A 13,114-nucleotide genomic window follows, 5' to 3' on the forward strand; every position below is an offset into this window, starting at 1 on the left:
TAATATCTTTAAGAGCATCAAAATCTGCCTTTGTGGGCAGGTTCGCAATATCTGCTTTAATCTGTGAAGCATAATCTATAGAGATTTCAGGGGTAACCGATTGAGGGGGTATAGTGGCGATAATTGGTTGAGTAGGGGTGTCTGTGTCAGTGATGTTATTGTTTGAGCTCTGGAAAAAACTGCTAACAGAGGTTGTTAGAGAAGCTTGGCTTTTAGTGCCTTTTTCCCCTTTTGATTTTGACTTCCCTGCCATATTTTGGTGCTGGTGTGCCTGTAACACACGTGACTATAAATGGGGATTTTGCATAAAAGGTATTCAGTTAGTAGTGAGAATGATGTTATATGGTAGTATCAATACCCTTTACTTGTTTTATGCTCCTATTTGCCTCAACAGTGATTGCCAGAAATGTAAATTCCTTGTGCTTGTTTCAGTGTTTAAACGCTGTCTAGAGAACCTCTAGTAGTTAACCTCTTAAGCACAGCTGTTAACCATCTGCTATCCGCTATGTGCTGCTAGCCTTTTATAGTATGCATATGCCAAGCTTACATTCTCTTTGTAGTGAGCAGACCACCCCCGGTCATATATTTTATCTCCCCACACTGTTATACTCAGCTCACATAAGACCGTTTCGCTTCAGGCCACGTGGGTCAAGATGGCGCCGTCCGTCACACACAGGCTCCATGAGAAGAAAAATGCTGCCGGTCTTCTTAAGTGTCCCCTTAGTAAGTAGAAATGTTGCCGCTGCTTAAAGTCCGTTAGTCTTCTATGTGTATGTAGAAGTCCGGTGCATAAATTCAGTATATGCAATAATTGCGGAGTTGCGCTTCTGCGGTAGTTTACTTGCTCCGTATATGCAGACTTAGGATAATGCTCCTCACGATCGCCACTTGTTTATCTCTCCTACATGGGAGCTGTATTACTTTCCTAACTGCCTCGTGTGGTTTATAGGCATCAGGCTCTATCTCACTGTAGTTTGCAGCTTAAGGAATGGTATCTGTACACGGAGCTTCAGCAACCAGCAGCCATTCCTCTGCTTGGTCAGGCTCCGCCCCTCGATGATCTTAGCATTTGTAACTAAGATCCACGCTGGTTTCCACAAGACTTCTGAAGGTAACCATGAGACTTCAGTGTGGAGACCGGTTTCATGCTACAAGCAGCATTAAGGTATGTGCAGCCTGTTTTTCTGAGGAGACTAGGGGCCCGATCCGATATAAATCGTCGCCCGCAAAAGCCGGCGACGCCAAAATTTGCGCTAGTTTGGTATCACATATACGGCGTAACATAGAAGTTACGCTCGTATATTTCTGCCTTCGGCCGTAGTTTTTTGGCCCATAGACAGGTATACCAAACCAGCGCAGTTTGGTATCCAATATACAGCGTAAGGACTTACGTGGCGAAAATGGAGAAATCCTACTCCATTTTCACCTCGCCACAAATTGCAGGCGTAGTAAGCCTTACGCTGTCTATTGGAGCCCCGTAACTCCCTAAACTAGCTGCAAAATAAAACCTAACACCTAACGCATGCGCAATGTCTATCTACCTGTCAACCGCGAACTGCTAAATAAAACCTAACACCTAACACATGCGCAATGTCTATCTACCTGTCAACCGCGATCCCCTCCGCAATCCCTAATAAAGTATTTATCCCCTAAACCGCCGCTCCCGGACCCCGCCGCCACCTACATTAAATGTATAACCCCCTAATGTGAGCCCCTACACCACCGCCATCTACATTACCTACCCCCTAATGTGAGCCCCTACACCGCCACCATCTACATTACCTACCCCCTAATGTGAGCCCCTACACCGCCGCCATCTACATTACCTACCCCCTAATGTGAGCCCCTACCCCGCCGCCATCTACATTAACTACCCCCTAATGTGAGCTCCTACCCCGCCGCCAGCTATATTAAAATTATTAACCCCTAATCTAATCCCACTATACCGCCGCCACCTATATTAAATTATTAACCCCTAATCTAATCCCCCTATACTGCCGCCACCTATATTAAATTATTAACCCCTAATCTAATCCCCCTATACCGCCGCCACCTATATTAAATTATTAACCCCTAATCTAATCCCCCTATACTGCCGCCACCTATATTAAATTAATTAACCCCTAAAATACTAAACTATCCCTACCACTAAACCTAAGTCTAACCCTACAAATAGCTCTGAAAAGGGCTTTTTGCGTGGCATTACCCCAAAGTAAACGGCTCTATTGCCAGCCCTTAAAAGGGCTTTTTGCGGGGCTTTGCCCAAAAGTAACCAGCTCTTTTACCAGCCCTTAAAAGGGCTTTTTTGCAGGGCATTGTCACAAAGTAAACAGCTCTTTTGCCTCTAATCTAAATCCCCCTACATCGCCGCCACCTATAATAAATGTATCACCCGCTAATCTAATCCCCCTACACCGCCGCCACCTATATTAACTATATTACCCCCTAATCTAATCCCCCTACACCGCCGCCACCTATATTAACTATATTAACCCTAATTATATTAGGGTTAATATAGTTAATATAGTTATTATATTATATATATATTACGTATAATAACCCTATCTAACTCTAACACCCCTAACTAAATTCTTATTAAAATAAATCTAATTAATATTAATATTATTAATTAAAATATTCCTATTTAAATCTAAATACTTACCTATAAAATAAACCCTAAGATAGCTACAATATAATTAATAATTACATTGTAGCTATTTTAGGGTTTATATTTATTTTACAGGTAACTTGGTATTTATTTTAACTAGGTACAATAGCTATTAAATAGTTAATAACTATTTAATAGCTACCTATTTATTTATTTTTTGTAATTTAGTGGGGTTTTTTTTTGTAATTTAGTTTAGTGTATTTAATTGTATTTTAGTTTAGATATTTGTAGTTTATTTAATTTATTGATAGTGTAGGTGTATTTTTAACTTAGGTTAGGATTTATTTTACAGGTAAATTGGTAATTATTTTAACAAGGTAGCTATTAAATAGTTATTAACTATTTAATAGCTATTGTACCTAGTTAAAATAAATACCAAGTTACCTGTAAAATAAATATAAACCCTAAAATAGCTACAATGTAATTATTAGTTATATTGTAGCTATCTTAGGGTTTATTTTATAGGTAAGTATTTAGATTTAAATAGGAATATTTTAATTAATAATATTAATATTAATTAGATTTATTTTAATAAGAATTTAGTTAGGGGTGTTAGAGTTAGATAGGGTTATTATACTTAATATATATATAATATAATAACTATATTAACTATATTAACCCTAATATAATTAGGGTTAATATAGTTAATATATATAATATAATTACTATATTAACTATATTAACCCTAATATAATTAGGGTTAATATAGGTGGCGGCGGTGTAGGTAGATTAGATTAGGGGGTAATATAGTTAATATAGGTGGCGGCGGTATAGGGGGATTTAGATTAGAGGCAAAAGAGCTGTTTACTTTGTGACAATGCCCCGCAAAAAGCCCTTTTAAGGGCTGGTAAAAGAGCTGGTTACTTTGGGGCAAAGCCCCGCAAAAAGCCCTTTTAAGGGCTGGCAATAGAGCTGTTTACTTTGGGGTAATGCCACGCAAAAAGCCCTTTTCCGGGCTATTTGTAGGGTTAGACTTAGGTTTAGGGGTAGGGATAGTTTAGTATTTTAGGGGTTGATTAATTTAATATAGGTGGCGGCGGTATAGGGGAATTAGATTAGGGGTTAATAATTTAATATAGGTGGCGGCGGTATAGGGGGATTAGATTAGGGGTTAATAATTTAATATAGGTGGCGGCGGTATAGTGGGATTAGATTAGGGGTTAATAATGTTAATATAGCTGGCGGCGGGGTAGGAGCTCACATTAGGGGGTAGTTAATGTAGGTGGCGGCGGTGTAAGGAGCTCACATTAGGGGGTAGGTAATGTAGCTGGCGGCAGTGTAAGGAGCTCACATTAGGGGGCAGTTAATGTAGGTGGCGGCGGGGTAGGAGCTCACATTAGGGGGTAGTTAATGTAGGTGGCGGCGGTGTAAGGGGCTCACATTAGGGGGTAGTTAATGTAGCTGGCGGCGGTGTAAGGGGCTCACATTAGTGGGTAGTTAATGTAGGTGGCGGCGGGGTAGGAGCTCACATTAGGGGGTAGTTAATGTAGGTGGCGGCGGTGTAAGGGGCTCACATTAGGGGGTAGTTAATGTAGCTGGCGGCGGTGTAAGGGGCTCACATTAGGGGGTAGTTAATGTAGCTGGCGGCGGGGTCCGGGAGCGGCGGTTTAGGGGTTAATAACTTTATTAGGTGCGGGGGGTCCGGGAGCGGCGGTTTAAGGGTTAATACATTTTTTATTATTAGGAGAGTGAGGGGGGATAGCGGATAGAGGGGTATTTGTGTCGGGCTATGTTTGGGAGGCGTGTTAGACAGTACAGGAGATTTAATAACTTAGTCAGGTTTTGTAGGCACCGGCAGTTTCTAAAGTGTCGTAAGTCACTGGCGACTCCAGAAATTTGTACTTACGCAGATTTCTGGACATCGCTGGTTTATTCGACTTACGGCACTTTAGCAATTGCCGGCGGGGTATATTGGATAGCTTGAGTTGCGAGCTGAAACTACGGGCGGCGGGGGTTCCCTCGCTTGCGCCGCAAACTACGATCTATATCGGATCGCGCCCTTGGTGTATCAGAACAGGCTGGCATTATTTCCCTGTATGGGGATGGGGTAAGCAGTAAAACCTAATTTAATAAGAGGGGTGTTACTGGAGTCCCTATATTTATCATTAGTTGATATTTGGGCATTATGTGACATGGGAGACAATGTTAAAAACAATGTTTTATGTTTTTTATTTTTGGCACTTAAAACTTATTGGTTTTATGCTTGAGGGTTGTATTGTGTGTGTATTTCTACTTTAGTGCAAAACTGCATTCCCATGCGGTGTTGTTTGGGCCTACTCCAACTTTTGACCTTAAGGGGCGGAGCCTATTTTGGTGCATTTTCTTCAGGCTTAGCAGCAGCAAACAGTGACTCGGTGGCTCCTGGACTGTGTAGCTGGTCTGAAGGGTTGGGAATTTGATTCGAAGTACTCTGGGGGAAGGTAGGCGGTGTAGAGGGTATTTTTATCTATCTTTTGATTAGATGTTAGTACTTCTAAAGCCTTATTTCTGCCTTTGCTTCTGGGTGCAGTAACTTTTGGATTAACCAACGATGTGTAAGTTAAATTTGGGAATAATTTAACGTTTTTTGTGCATTTTGGAAAAATTGTTCACTTTTTCTTTTCTTAAAGGCACAGTACACGTTTTTTCTAATGTTTATTTTATGCTATAAATAAGTGTTTAAATGACTTTTGTGGTATTACTAGTCTGTTCAACATGTCTGACATTGAGGTTTCTCATTGATCTATGTGTTTAGAAGCTATTGTGCAATCCCCTCTTACATTGTGTAACATTTGTACTGAAAGGGCTTTACAATGTAAACATTTTAAATAAAGTAAGTGTGCCTAAGGATGATTCTCAGTCTGAAGAGAATCAGGATATGCCATCCAATTCTCCCCAAGTGTCACAACCTTTAAACGCCCACACAAGCGACGCCTAGTACTTCTAGTGCGTCTAATTCCTTTACTCTGCAGGAGATGGCTGCAGTTATGTCAACTACCCTTACAGAAGTATTGTCTAAATTACCAGTGTTGCAGGGTAAACGCAGTAGGTCAGGTATTAATGTAAATACTGAATCCTCTGATGCTTTATTAGCTATTTCCGATGTTCCCTCACAGTGCTCTGAGTTGGGGATCAGGGAATTACTGTCTGAGGGTGAAATTTCTGATTCAGGGAATGTTTTACCTCAGACAGATTCGGATGCCTTGTCATTTAAATTTAAGCTTGAACACCTCCGCTTGTTACTTAGGGAGGTTTTAGCGACTCTAGATGATTGTGACCCTATTGTGATTCCTCCAGAGAAATTGTGTAAAATGGATAAATATTTGGAAGTACCTACTTACACTGATATTTTTTCCAGTTCCTAAGAGAATTTCGGAAATTATTAGAAAGGAATGGGATAGACCAGGTATACCATTTTCTCCCCCTCTTAATTTTAAGAAAATGTTTCCCATATCAGATACCATTCAGGACTCATGGAAAACGGTTCCTAAGGTAGAGGGAGCTATATCTTCCCTAGCTAAGCGTACTACTATACCCATTGAGGATAGTTGTGCTTTCAAAGACCCTATGGATAAGAAATTAGAGGCTCTACTAAAGAAATTATTTGTTAATCAGGGGTTTCTTTTTGGTTTGAGGCTCTAGAAGAGTCTCTTAAGGTTGAGACTCCATTAGATTACATCTTAGATAGAATTAAGGCTCTCAAGCTAGCTAATTCTTTTATTACTGATGCCGATTTTCAAATTGCTAAATTAGCGGCAAAAAGTGCAGGATTTGCTATTTTAGCACGTAGAGCATTGTGGCTCAAATCTTGGTCTGCTAATGCGTCATCAAAACATAAGCTTTTAGCTATTCCCTTTAAAGGTAAGACCCTTTTCAGGCCAGAATTAAAAGAAATCATTTCTGATATTACAGGAGGTAAAGGCCATGCCCTACCTCAGGATAATTCGGTTAAAATGAGGGGTAAACAGAATAATTTTCGTTCCTTTCGGAACTTTAAAGGAGGACCCCCTGCTTCTTCTTCTTCCTCAAAGCAGGAAGGGAATTTTACCCAATCTAAGTCAGTCTGGAGACCTAATCAGAACTGGAATAATGGTAAACAATCCAAAAATCCCGCTCCTGCTCCTAGGACAGCATGAAGGGGCGGCCCCCGATCCGGGACTGGATCTAGTAGGGGGCAGACTCTCTTTCTTTGCTCAGGCTTGGGCAAGAGATGTTCAGGATCCCTGGGCACTAGAAATAGTGACCCACGGTTATCTATTGGAATTCAAGGACTTTCTCCCAAGAGGGAGATTTCATCTTTCAAAGTTATCTGCAAACCAGATAAAAAGAGAGGCGTTCTTACACTGTGTAAAAGATCTTTCTACTATGGGAGTAATTTGTCCAGTTCCAAAATTGGAACAGGGACAGGGGTTTTACTCAAACCTATTTGTGGTTCCCAAAAAGGAGGGAAGGTTCAGACCCATTTTAGATCTCAAGTGTCTAAACAAATTTCTAAGAGTTCCATCATTTAAGATGGAGACAATACGAACAATTTTACCAATGATCCAGGAGGGTCAATATATGACTACCATGGACTTGAAGGATGCTTACCTTCATATTCCTATCCACAAGGATCATCATCAGTTTCTAAGGTTTGCCTTTCTGGACAAACATTATCAATTTGTGGCTCTTCCCTTCGGATTGGCCACAGCACCCAGAATCTTCACAAAGGTTCTAGGGTCTCTTTTGGCGGTTCTCAGACCGCGAGGAATAGCGGTGGCACCTTATCTGGACAACATTCTGATTCAGGCGTCAACATATCATCTGATCTCACACGGACACAGTGTTGTCTTTTCTGAGAACTCACGGCTGGAAGGTGAACATAGAGAAGAGTTCACTTGTCCCACAGACAAGGGTTCCTTTCTTGGGAACTCTGATAGACTCGGTAGCCATGAAAATATTTCTGACGGAGGTCAGAAAATCAAAGATTCTAAATACTTGCCGAGCACTTCAGTCCATTCCTCGGCCATCAGTGGCTCAGTATATGGAAGTAATTGGATTAATGGTAGCGGCAATGGACATTGTTCCGTTTGCTCGTTTTCATCTCAGTCCACTGCAACTGTGCATGCTCGGACAGTGGAATGGGGATTATGCGGATTTATCTCCTCAGATAAATCTGGATCAAGAGACCAGAAACTCTCTTCTTTGGTGGTTGTCGCCGGATCATCTGTCCCAAGGGACTTGTTTCCGCAGACCTTCGTGGGTAATAGTGACAACAGATGCCAGCCTTCTGGGCTGGGGTGCAGTTTAGAAATCCCTGAAGGCTCAGGGTGTTTGGACTCAAGTGGAGTCTCTTCTTCCAATCAATATTCTGGAACTGAGAGCAATATTCAATGCGCTTCAGGCATGGCCTCAGTTGGCTTCGGCCAAATTCATCAGATTCCAGTCGGACAACATCACGACTGTGGCATATGTCAATCATCAAGGGGGAACAAGACGTTCCTTAGCGATGATAGAGGTATCCAAGATAATCAGTTGGGCGGAGGCCCACTCTTGTCATCTGTCAGCGATCTACATCCCAGGAGTAGAAAACTGGGAAGCAGAGTTTCTAAGTCGACAGACTTTTCATACGGGGGAGTGGGAACTTCACCCGCAGGTATTTGCCTCATTGATTCTCAGATGGGGCAGACCGGAATTGGATTTGATGGCATCCCGACAGAATGCCAAGCTTCCAAGATACGGATCCTGGTCAAGGGATCCTCAGGCCGAACTGATAGATGCCTTGGCAGTGCCTTGGTTGTTCAGCCTAGCTTATGTGTTTCCGCAGTTTCTTCTCCTCCCACGCGTGATTGCTCGAATCAAACAGGAGAGAGTTTCAGTGATCCTGATAGCGCCTGCATGGCCACGCAGGACTTGGTATGCAGATCTAGTGGACATGTCCTCTCTGCCACCGTGGAAACTTCCATTGAGACAGGACCTTCTCATTCAAGGTCCTTTCCAACATCCAAATCTAATTTCTCTGCAGCTGACTGCGTGGAGATTGAACACTTGATTTTATCTAAGCGAGGATTCTCTGATTCAGTTATCAATACTTTGATACAGGCTAGAAAGCCTGTCACTAGAAAAATCTATCATAAGATATGGTGTAAATATCTTTATTGGTGTGAATCCAAGAGTTACTCATGGAGTAAGGTAAGGATTCCTAGGATTCTGTCTTTTCTCCAAGAAGGATTGGAGAAAGGGTTATCAGCGAGTTCCTTAAAGGGACAAATTTCAGCTTTGTCAATTCTGTTTCACAAATGTTTGGCAAATGTATCAGATGTTCAGTCTTTTTGTCAGGCTCTATCTAGGATTAAGCCTGTATTTAGACCTATTACTCCTCCCTGGAGTTTGAATTTAGTTCTTCGAGTTCTTCAAGGGGTTCCGCTTGAACCTATGCATTCCATAGATATTAAACTGTTATCTTGGAAAGTTTTGTTTTTGGTTGCTATTTCTTCTGCTCGAAGAGTTTCTGAGCTTTCAGCGTTACAGTGTGATTTGCCTTATCTCATATTTCATTCTGATAAGGTGGTTTTACGTACCAAACCTGGTTTTCTTCCTAAGGTTGTTTGAATAAGAATATTAATCAGGAAATTGTTGTTCCTTCCTTGTGTCCTATTCCTTCTTCTAAGAAGGAGCATATGTTACATAACTTGGACGTGGTTCGTGCCTTAAAGTTTTATTTACAGGCAACTAAGGATTTCCGTCAATCATCTTCATTATTCATTGTTTATTCCAGAAGGCGTAGGGGTCAGAAAGCTACGGCTACCTCTCTTTCTTTTTGGCTGAGAAGTATCATCCGCCTGGCATATAAGACTGCTGGACAGCAGCCTCCTGAAAGAATTACGGCTCATTCTACTAGGGCTGTGGCTTCCACATGGACTTTTAAAAACAATGCATCTGTTGAACAGATTTGTAAGGCTGCGACTTGGTCGTCCCTTCAAACTTTTTCCAAATTTTCCAAATTTGATACTTTTGCTTCTTCTGAAGCTATCTTTGGGAGAAAGGTTCTTCAAGCAGTGGTGCCTTCCGTTTAGGTTCCTGTCTTGTCCCTCCCTTTCATCCGTGTCCTATTGCTTTGGTATTGGTTTCCCACAAGTAAGGATGAAATCTGTGGACTCGTCATATCTTTGTAAAAGAAAACTAAATTTATGCTTACCTGATAAATTACTTTCTTTTACGATATGATGAGTCCACGGCCCACCCTGTTCTTTTTAAGACAGTTTTTCTTTAAATTTTTTGTAAACTTCAGTCACCTCTGCACCTTTTAGCCTTTCCTTTTTCTCTTCCTATACCTTCGGCCGAATGACTGAGGGTGGAGGGGAAGGGGAGGGGCTATATATACAGCTCTGCTGTGGTGCTCTTTGCCACTTCCTGTTGGCAGGAGGTTTATATCCCACAAGTAAGGATGAAATCCGTGGACTTGTCATATCGTAAAAGAAAGTAATTTATCAGGTAAGCATAAATTTAGTTTTTTTTAATTCAGATAGAGCATGCAATTTTAAGCAACTTTCTAATTTACTCCTATTATCAACTTTTCTTTGTTTTCTTGCTATCTTTATTTAAAAAGCAGGAATGTGATGCATAGGAGCTAGCCCATTTTTGGTTGAGAACCTGAGTTATACTTGCTTATTGGTGGGTAAATGTAAGCCTCCAATAAGCAAGTGCTATCCATGGTGCTGAACCTAAAATGGGCTGGCTGCTAAGATTCATACATTCCTGCTTTTTAAATAAAGATAGCAAGAGAACGAAGAAAAATTGATAATAGGAGTAAATTAGAAAGTTGCTTAAAATGTCATGCTCTATCTGAACCATGAAAAAAAAATTGGGTTCAGTGTCCCTTTAAGTATGGGATTGTTTATACAATATATATACTAGTGATTGCAATGTGTATTGCACATACAAGCCTTAATTAGTGTGTGTAAATTTTGGGAGAAAAGAAACCCACACAAAAAGACTGCACCAAGTAGCACTCTGTGCCTAGACTTTGTTGAGAGAGATCAAAATTAGGTAAAACATAGCTTTTATTAAAATTAGTTAAAATATGGGACCCTGTGTGTGAAGACGTATACAAACAACAAAAGAGGATCAAGTGTGTACAATTCCTGATAGTATATACATCTTGACTTTGAGTAATAACCTGATAAAAAACAGGAACATATATTGCTGTACAGGCAAATGTAATTACAAGCTAGTGGTCATAAATGTGTAAATGGTACAGGGATCTGCCCTGTGTCAATATCTAAATGGTATAACGGTAGAGAGTAGTCAAGACCTCAGCTGGAAATATTCAGGCTCAACTAGCCTTGCACTTAGTAATGCATTGGAATCATAAAGAATATAGGTAACCTCTCAAACTGCGATGTATCTTTATTAAACAGGAGTGTTACTAGTAATATAGTGGTCAATATCTGGTATATTAATTGAAACCACTGTTATTACTACAGGTGGTACAATCTCATGATTAATATTAGTATATTGCTACAAAGTAATCATTACTCTGTGTTTATAAATACACAGTTATATCTCTAATAGACTGGTGTTGAGTTCGTGCTGGGCAAGATGGAAGGAAATATGTTGTGCTTTAACTTGTGTTCATAATAATAAGAGACATTAACAATCCTCTTAAAATAACAATAATGCCCATTCTAGCATAATAAAGTGATCTTGTTAGATCGCAAGAGAATTAGATATGTGGTTAACTGAGCATCGGGTATAATTCTAGTTTTCTATTGCCCCAAAAAGATGTTTGAAGTCACTATTTAGGAGTCTCAGAGTAGTTGATAACCATTACTTATACGGGGCTTATTGTGGTTTAAATACCGTTGTTGTATATTATATAGTTTGCCCCCTCTTTCGCCAACCTATACTTTGGTTAGTGGGAGCTGTTCCGCGTCTTTGGAGATACTAACCCCTTCAGAGAACACATTATGTATTTCGGTCGCTATATAGATGACCTATTTATTTGGAAGGGTCCTGAGGAGATTATTGCTACCTTTGTAGCATTTTTACGGGACAATGACCTGAATTTAAAGTTTACTTATGTTAGTTAATGCCAATTCTTGTCACCCCAGGCATACTGTTGTTTCTATACCGGAGAGCCAGTACATGAGAGTCAAACGCAACTGTACTGACTCAGAGAAATATGAATTACATGCTAAAGAATTAACTAACCGTTTTCTAGAAAGGGGTTATAACAAGAGCAACTAAAAACCAAGTGGATGTTCTGGAAAGGGGATCTCTGTTTCTCCAAAGAAGGGAGCCTAGTTCCTATGAGCACAAAAATAAATTCATCACCACCTACAGCAATGTTTATCGCAAAATTTGTAATATAAAACATTATTGTTTGCCTATTTTAGAGGTGAATGATGGACTTAGGGAATTAGTGCATGAGGGGTGTAGCTTTATCTAACGTAAAGCCAAACCCTGGGTAACATGTTGTCACCTTCTATGTTACCTATAAACAAGAAAAAGAATTGGCTTTCGTTAAAGCCAGGATTGTTCAAGTGTAATAGCAGTAGATGCAAATCCTGTTCATTTGCAATGTTTTGCTCTCAATTTACCTCTCAAGTCACAGGTAAAACATATCAGATTAGACAATATTCTACATGCAATTCTTCTTTTGTAATATGTCTTTTGACCTGCAGGGGGTGCAATAAACAGTATATAGGGCTCACTACCCGCCCCCTGAAAGATCGATTTTTGGAGCATCTCAGGTCAATTGAAGACCCTGAGTTAACTACCCCTGTATCGCTACATTTTAAGAAAGAACACAACTCAGTTGTTTCCCTCTTGGCATTCCAGTGTATCCAAGCAATCCCTAGACACCCCAGAGGGGGAAATAGAGAATAAATTCTCAGGTAGAGGGAAGTCTTTTGGATTTTCCAATTGGACACTAGAGTGCCGAGAAGTCTTAGCTCTGAGTGGGATGTTAAGTTATTTGTTAAGTAGACTGAAATAATACAAATCAGAATTACTTATGATAGGGGTTACCTTTATTTTCATTTTTTTGTTTATTTATTTATAAAATAAATTGATACTATGTGTTGATACTATTCTGTCAATATTGTATCTTCATATCATATTAGCTCTATGTTTCATTTAATTACCACTTTGTACTATGCATGAATATGTTTTTTTTTTATGTATTTATCACATGCCTTCCCCTTTGTATATAACTCTTGCATACTTTGCTGATTCCTTGTATCTCACTCTAAGACATATGTTAAGATTGGTGAACATTCAATTAGTGTTTTGAAGCTATGATTGGCTGTTTAATAGGAGAGGAGATGTACAGGTATATATCAGAGCTGTTTAGCCATTAAGTAATTAGCGGTCATTGAAGAAGTTCAGTATTCTGTATACGAAACATGTTTGACCTTTTCCTGTCATGTTTATATCGTCTTATTGATGCCGAATTAATGCAGAATAAATGTTTCTGCTTTTACC

This window comes from Bombina bombina, chromosome 3 (assembly GCF_027579735.1).
Source record: "Bombina bombina isolate aBomBom1 chromosome 3, aBomBom1.pri, whole genome shotgun sequence".
NCBI classification, from domain to species: domain Eukaryota; kingdom Metazoa; phylum Chordata; class Amphibia; order Anura; family Bombinatoridae; genus Bombina; species Bombina bombina.